The sequence below is a fragment of the Protopterus annectens genome, chromosome 4.part0 (genome assembly GCF_019279795.1).
Source record: "Protopterus annectens isolate FY-2018-M chromosome 4.part0, PAN1.0, whole genome shotgun sequence".
NCBI lineage: Eukaryota > Metazoa > Chordata > Ceratodontiformes > Protopteridae > Protopterus > Protopterus annectens.
The window spans coordinates 615,085,920-615,094,033 of NC_056733.1; positions in this window are offsets into that span (position 1 = coordinate 615,085,920).

The following is an 8,114-nucleotide window of genomic DNA, read 5'->3' on the forward strand; positions in this document are numbered from 1 at the left end:
TCTTGCCTTCACTTGCCATCAACATGGTGTCAGAAGCCAGATCCGAAGTTAAGTCTTGCAAAGTGTTAAAAGCCATTTCAGTATTTTCAAAGTGCAAGGAAATGTCCGAAGTTATACAAACCTCTTCAAACTGCAACAAATATACTTAGTAAGATGCATAAGCCACCCCAAGGTGTAAAGAATGTCTAAAGTGCTACAGGTACTTGCACTTACTTTTATGGCATATTGAATTAATTTTGTAAATTGAAAAGTGTATTTTGTGTTTGCATGTACTTTAACAGCATGCCAGACAAATTTTGTAAACCCGAACCTTTGGTGTTTGATGGCAGTGTTGCAGAGAATTGGTGTGTATTTGAACATGAATATAATATTTTCGTAGTGGCTGCAGATTCTGATAAAGATTCACGCACCCAAGCATTTATACTTCTTGATTTAGCTGACTTGGAGGCCATTGAGCAAGAACGTTCTTTTGTGTATGCACCTACTGTTTATGTGGGAGAAGGAGAAAACTGCAGTATTATTGCTCAAGCTGAAACGTGAGAAGACTCAGACTGTTTAAAATGTAAATTTAGGGAACTGTGTGATCCTCAGACAAATATAACAATGGCAAGACATAAATTTAACACAAGGAATCAAAAGCATGGTGAAACTATTGAAGGATATGTTACTGATTTACGCAATAAAACAAAAACATGTATATTTGTGGACCTGCAAGATGATTTAATAAAAGACCGTCTTGTGTGTGGTATAAATAATACAGTGGGGAAAATTCTACTGCATTATAGTGAATTAACACTGAGCAAAGTTATTGAAGTTTGCCGGACACAGAGCTCACAGGAAAAACATGCAAATATGCATGCTATAACTGCTACTGCAAATGTTGATAGTGTGCAATAGAAATATAAGACAACAAAAGTTCAAAAGTGTAAACCAAAAAGCTTTGCCTCATTAACCTCTATTGTTAATTGTCACAATTGTAGGTGCAGTCATGAAGCCAAACAAGATAAGTGTTTAGCTTATGGGCGGCAGTGTCACAAATGCAAAAATAGAATCATTTCAAAACATTTTGCAAATCAGCACTGGCTAATAGTAAGATTAATCCGAGGTAAGATGTGAATCAAGTTGAGACTGTGACAAGCTCGAATGGCAGTGATGACTCTTTTATGTTGATGGTGTTTCTGTGGTTGGTGTAACAGATAACAGTAAATCCCTGCGTGTCAGCAAAGAGTGACATATTCTTTACCGTACAAATTAATGGGAAACCTGTAGAGCTCAAAGTCGATACCAGATGCAAATGCAATAAAATGTCAGTAAAAGTTTATGCAAAAGTAAAAGCTGGAGAGTATTTTGACTCCACAAAGTGTACAAAGTTGGTTGCTTATGGTGGTGAAGAAATTCAGACAGATGGCACTATAGTCCTTTCTTGTCATTTTGCAGGCAACAGCTATGACTTGCAATTTTATGTAGTTCACAGAGATGTACACTCATTAACAAACAACGTAGAAGCCAGAGCACCTTTATTCCTGGTACCTCGGCCTTTTGTCTTCAAGGATAAATTGTGCATAAACCAGCAGCCTTAATTACACTCCATAATTGCACTTCATAATTAAACCAACTGAATAATTGACATACATTAGTATAATCAATTAAATACATTGTATTTAAAGAGAAACACCCACCACAAATTGCAAAATTCACCTATCTAAAAACCCATGCAATAAATATCATTTAGCATTTTTATACACAAAAAGCAAATACATTTTTTAACATTCAAAAATTCAAAGAGAATTCTAAATTTAACCCCCCAGGATGGAGAGTTCCATAATTTAAAATGTAAGTGGTTTCTAATTGATTTAATAGGGAGCGAAAATCCCCCTTTAAACCTGCTGGCCATGCTAAAACACTGAAAAACAAAGACACACCATTGCCAGCATGCTTCCTCAAAAAATGTTCTGCTACACGGCTTTCCCTCCTTTGGTTCCTAATGTCGACCAAATGTTCCAGCACCCTAATCCTCACCACTGTCTTAGTTTGACCTGTATACCGCCATGTTTTTTCACATCCACATCCCAAAATGTAATATCACTCCACATGATTTACAATTAAATCTTTCATTGGCCACATACTTATGACCATTAATAATAGAACCTGAAAGATTACGTATTCTGTTACATACACTACAATTGCCACATCTAAAAGACCCCTGTCAATTCATCAATTGTACAGTTCTGACAGGCCTATTCAACAATTCCTTTAAATTACAATACCTGTTAAAGGAAAAAGTCACCTTTTTGGAAAAATGGTACTCAGAAAGGCATCTGAAATAACCATAGGTCATAGCTCCTTAAATATTCCCATAAGAACAACCTCTCTTTTTCCCCAATAACATCCATATTCTCTCTGCCAGAAAAAAAAACAAACCCTGAATGGGCCTTCCTGATTTTTCCCCTTCTTCCACTTTTTTTCTAGCTTTCCCCAAAATCTCCCTTGAATATCCTCTACCCAAGAGTCTACGCTCTACCTTCATCAAATATTGATCTCATGATTCAGTATTTGAGGTATTCATGAATATACGCTGAAACTCCGCAAAGGGTAAGCAATCAATGAGATGAGAAGGATGCATGCTGGAAGCATGTAAAAAAAATATTGACAGCTGTAGGTTTTCCATAGGGTCTATATTGCACCCTTTGACTATCATCCCACAAAAAAAAACATAGGTCCAAAAAATGAATGGCCTGAGGCTCAATTTGATAACTAAAGTTCAGACCATGGGGATTTTTATTAAGATGTTCAAAAAATTCCACAAACTAATCTATGGTACCTCTACAAATATAAAAAAACAAATCATCAATAAACCGCTTGTAGATAACCACCGTGCTCCTGAAATATTCAGTCACATAGATGAACTGCCTTTCAAATTCCCCCATATATAGTATGGCATATGAAGGGGCATATGCAGCACCCATTGCTGTAACCCGTTTCTGCAAGTAAATTTTGCCATCAAAAGAGAAAAAATTATGAGAAAGGCAGAACTCCAATAACTCAAGAGCATAGGACATTCATGGACCTTCTCCTAGAGTCTTTCCAACAACTTCAAGACGCCCTGTTAAACCAATATTGGTATAGAGGGATGATACTTCCATGGTGACCCAAAAATAATCCTTTTGCCATTTTAACCTCTTAATACATTCACATAACTCCTGACCATTTTTATGTGTGCTGCAACACTCACAAGAAATTGTTTTAACACTTTATCAAAAAAAAAAAAAAAACAACATTTTGCATATATGACCAAATGCAAAAAACAATGAAATGCATCTGCCCAGTGGATTCTTTCTATCTGTGTGAATCTTTGGAATGGCAAAGAAGAATGATGTTCTAGGTCTTTCAATATGCAGTTTTTTAATGTCTAATGCCATAAAGAAGCCTAACCTTCCCCCTTTCTCTAACAATTCTAACAGTTCTGAATTAAACCAAGTAGTTGGATTATATGACAGGCATTTATAATCATCCTGTTCATTTAACAGATCCAAGGCCATTTTCCTGTACTGTGCTTCAGTCATTATTACCCAATTGCTCCCTTTATCAGCTTCTTTGAAAACAAATGAATTTGCCTTCCCTGGCAAAATCTTGAGTGCAAGCCATTTTTCGTTACATAAATTAAATGCAGTGTATTTAAATCTCTTGTAAACTTTTTCAATATTGTAAAACAACATATTTTTAAACAACCAAATTATCTGACATGTTTTTGGAGGAAAAATACATTTGAACAAGAAAGTGAAGGCAGCATGAAACAGCCATAACCCATATTATATTTCCTAACATCATTATCAATATTACAAATTTCCTCATCAGCATCAGAATCACTGTCATACTCATAAATAGACATATTCATTAAACAATCATCCAGATCCACTCCAAAATTACAAAATTTACTATTTCTGTTTGAAAAATAATATTTTAAATGCAATTTGCAACAGAATTGACTTGCCTCAATTAAGAGGCTTGCAAGTGTAGGAGTTCTACTTGGTACAAACTTTGCTCCCTTTAGGAGAACATTCTTTTTTACAAATGACAAATTTAACTCAGTCAGATTAATGATATTTAAGTTTTCATGCTCATACAAAAGTTCCGAATTGTTCGACACCGCCGTCACGTGAACGAAATCATCAGCGTTAGAAATATTTCCCCTTGCGCTTTCTTCACTTTCCCGATTGCTTTGCTAGGACCACTGCTGTCTTTCCGATTGGCTGTTACATTCAGGTGACTCAGCCTCAGGGATGTTCTCAAAAGACACACGTTTCTTAGAACCCAACTCACCGGAAGAGGATGAAGAATGTCGGCTACTCTCTCTCGCACTCATTGTTCTATTGTTAGACCTCCCCAAGCAAGGCTTCCACTGCCATTGGTAGACAAGCCCTGTTTTAAAATCATTCATGTCTCAGGCAAGCTTTTTCTTCTTTCTACAAATTATCTCACATTCCACCTTGCCCAATTTCAATTTTTTTCAGTCATTTTAGCAGAAACAACCGATGTTGTAAAATCCTTACCATTTTTCCAAAATAAGGTGACTTTTTCCTTTAGCAGGTATTGTAATTTAAAGGAATTCTTGAAGAGGCCTGTCAGAACTGTACAATCGATGAATTAACAGGGGTCTTTTAGATATAGCAGTTGTATGTAATAGAATACGTAATCTTTCAGGTTCTATTATTAATGGTCGTAAGTATGTGGCCAATGAAAGATTTAATTGTAAATCATGTGGAGTGATTTACATTTTGGGATGTGGATGCGAAAAACATGTTGGTATATAGGGCAAACTAAGAGAGTGATGAGGATTAGGGTGTTGGAACATTTGGCCGACATTAGGAAGCAAAGGAGGGAAAGTCCTGTAGCGGAATATTTTTTGAGGAAGCCTGCTGGCAATGGTGCATCTTTGTTTTTCAGTGTTTTAGCATGGCCAGCAGGTTTAAAGGGGGATTTTCGCTCCCTATTAAATCAATTAGAAACCATTTACATTTTAAATTATGGAACTCTCCATCCTGGTGGGTTATATTTAGTATTCTCTTTGAATTTTTGAATGTTAAAAATGTAAAAAAATGTATTTGCTTTTTGTGTATAAAAATGTTAAAAGATATTTATTGCATGGGTTTTTAGACAGGTGAATTTTGCAATTTGTGGTGGGTGTTTCTCTTTAGATACAATGTATTTAATTGATTTTAGTAATGTATGTCAATTATTCAGTGGTTTAATTATGGGGTCTATATTACCAGATCAAAACTTTAGTTAGTTGAATAAGTAAAGATCGATCTGGTAATATTGAAATCCAAAAACTGTGAACGGCTGATTTCACGCAGGGAAAGAATTCCCTTGGCCGTTATGTGGTGCCCTTTCCTCCAATGTAGAACGATCTCGGAGTTGGTATATTTAGTTATGGGAGGTGGGGGGGGGGCAAATCCCCCACTTGATTTGGGTGTAAAAGGGTTTTTTTTGATGTGGCCAATGGAATTCTTTTCCTGCATTAAATTGGCCATTCTTGGTTTTTGGATTTCGATATTACCAGATCGATCTTTAGTTACTCGACTAACTAAAGTTTTGATCTGGTAATATATACCCTAATTATGAATTGTAATTATAGAGTGTATTTAAGGCTGCTGGTTTATGCACAATTTATCCCTTGAAGGCGAAAGTCTGAGGTACCAGGAATAAAGGTGCTCTGGCTTCTACATTGTTTGTTTTTGATTTATTTTTCTTTAATTGTTTTATGTGTACACTCATTACTAGGCCTCAAAGAAAGTCTACATATGGGTTTGATTTCACTCAGTAAAGAAGTTTATCATTTACATACAAATAAAAATGATAGCTTTTCACAACATATTGTAAAAGAGTATGCTGTTTTTTTTTACAGATAAACTTGGTAAGTTTCCAGTTACATATTCCATGAGGCTGAACAATGAGGTAAATCCAGTTGGTCGACCAGCACGTAAGATTCCAGTAGCAATGCAGAGTAAAGTTAAAGCAGAATTAAATAGAATGGTAAATTCTGTTGTTCTCACTCCTGTGTCAGAACCTACTAAATGGGTATTGTCTATGGTAATAGCTCATAAGAAAAGCTCAGATGATATTTGAATATGTATTGATCTTCATGACTTAAATAAGGCTGTCAAATGTACTCATCACCCAATGCGTACAGTAGAGGGGGTAGCAGCATTAATGCCAAATTCCACTGTTTTCTCAGTTATAGATGCTAAGAACTTCTTTTGGCATATTTCATTGGATCACCAATCATCTTTACTAATGACTTTCAGCTCACCATTTGGGAGATATAGATTTTTGAGGATGCTATTTCTGATCAGTTTTGCCAGTGAAGTATTCCAGATTACCATGAAACAAATATTTGCTAGATATCCTTGTCCCATTATAGTTGATGACATTATTGTTGGAGGCAGTGGAGAAAAAGAATGTAACAGAAACCTCAGGAAAGTTCTAGATCATGTATATGACATCAGTTTCAAGTTGAATCCTTTGAAATGTCAATTCAAACTGAAAGAAGTTGCCTGTGTTGGTCACATGTTCACAAGTTCAGACCTTCAACCTGATCCATCAAAGGTAACCGCAATCAATGAAATGCTAATTCCAGAGAATGTCACATCTCTGCAGCATTTCCTGGGTATGATTAACTATTTGGAAAAGTTTATTCCTATGCTTGGTGAGGTTTCAGCACAATTACATGAGTTAACACACAAAGATGTAAAATGGTCTTGTTATAAGCAACATCAAGAAGCAATTGATATTTTGAAAAAGAGTATTTCTAGTCTGCCTACACTGAGATATTATGATGTTTATAAACCTGTGACTCTCACTTGTGATGCTTCGCAATATGGTCTTGGAGCAGTATGTCTTCAGGAAGGCATTCCAGTTGCATATGTATCTTGTACACTGACTCAAATGGATTCTGCCTAAAAGTTGCTCCTTCTGATTCTGCAATGTACGATCTCAGCTCTGGACCAATATTCTTCATGATACCAATCCGATCATAACCTTTGGATGTTTGCATTCTTACTACTTCTCCCTCTTTTAATGGACTGAGCGGTCTACTGTTCTTATCATAGTAGGACTTCTGGGATAGGCGCTTCCTCAACAGATTGTTTCTCACTGATCTGTTGTTCTTGACATGTGGAACCAGCACGTGACTACTGATTGGTAATGTCGTTCTGGTTTGTCTCAACAGAAGTCTCTGAGCAGGTGAACCAACATGTTTATCTCAAGGAACATTTCTGAGATTTAAGAAAACATCAGTATTATCTTGTTTTGATTTCTCTAGGGATTGTTTTGCACTTTGCACTGCACGTTCTGCCAAACCATTTGACTGAGGGTGCTTTGGACTACTTGTGACATGAGTAAAGTCCCATTCTTCAGCAAATCTTTTGAACTGTTGGCTTGTAAACTGCATGCCATTGTCAGAAATAACTTTTGTGCGGACTTTCATGTACAGCAAAATGATGCTTCATCTTGGTAATGATAGTACTGGATGCTAGGTTAGAGGTAAGTCAATCTCAAACAAATTGGAGTAAGAGTCTACTAACTCCAAATAATGTTGACCATTCCACTCGAAGATATCAGTGACTACTGTCGACCAAGGTAGTTTTGGAATCTGGTTAAACTGAAGTGTCTGTTTCTGTTGATGAGGCTTTGTACTATTATGTACTGAACAAGAAGAAAGTGCTTTCTTAATGTCTTGTGTCATAGCAGGCCAAAATGCTATCGCTGTCGCCCTTCTTTTGGTATATTTGGTTCCTGGGTGACCATGATGCATAATGATATATTTGTCAGACAAGATCTCATCTCTGTATGGAAAATATGGTCACACATCTTGTGGTAAACTAGATTGCTTTGACGACCATCCTTGCTTGATAAAGTGGTTGAGCCTTTGCAAAACTGGATCTGTGGCAGTGTGTTCCCTCAGTTGAGAACCTTGATTGTCATTCTGTTCAGTGGTGTTTCTGGGTGATCTGGATAATGTATCAGCAAGATAAAGAAGTTTGCCTTTCTTATAGACAATGTAAAATGAAATAAAATGCACTAAGTTAACACACAAACATATGTTTATTCAAACC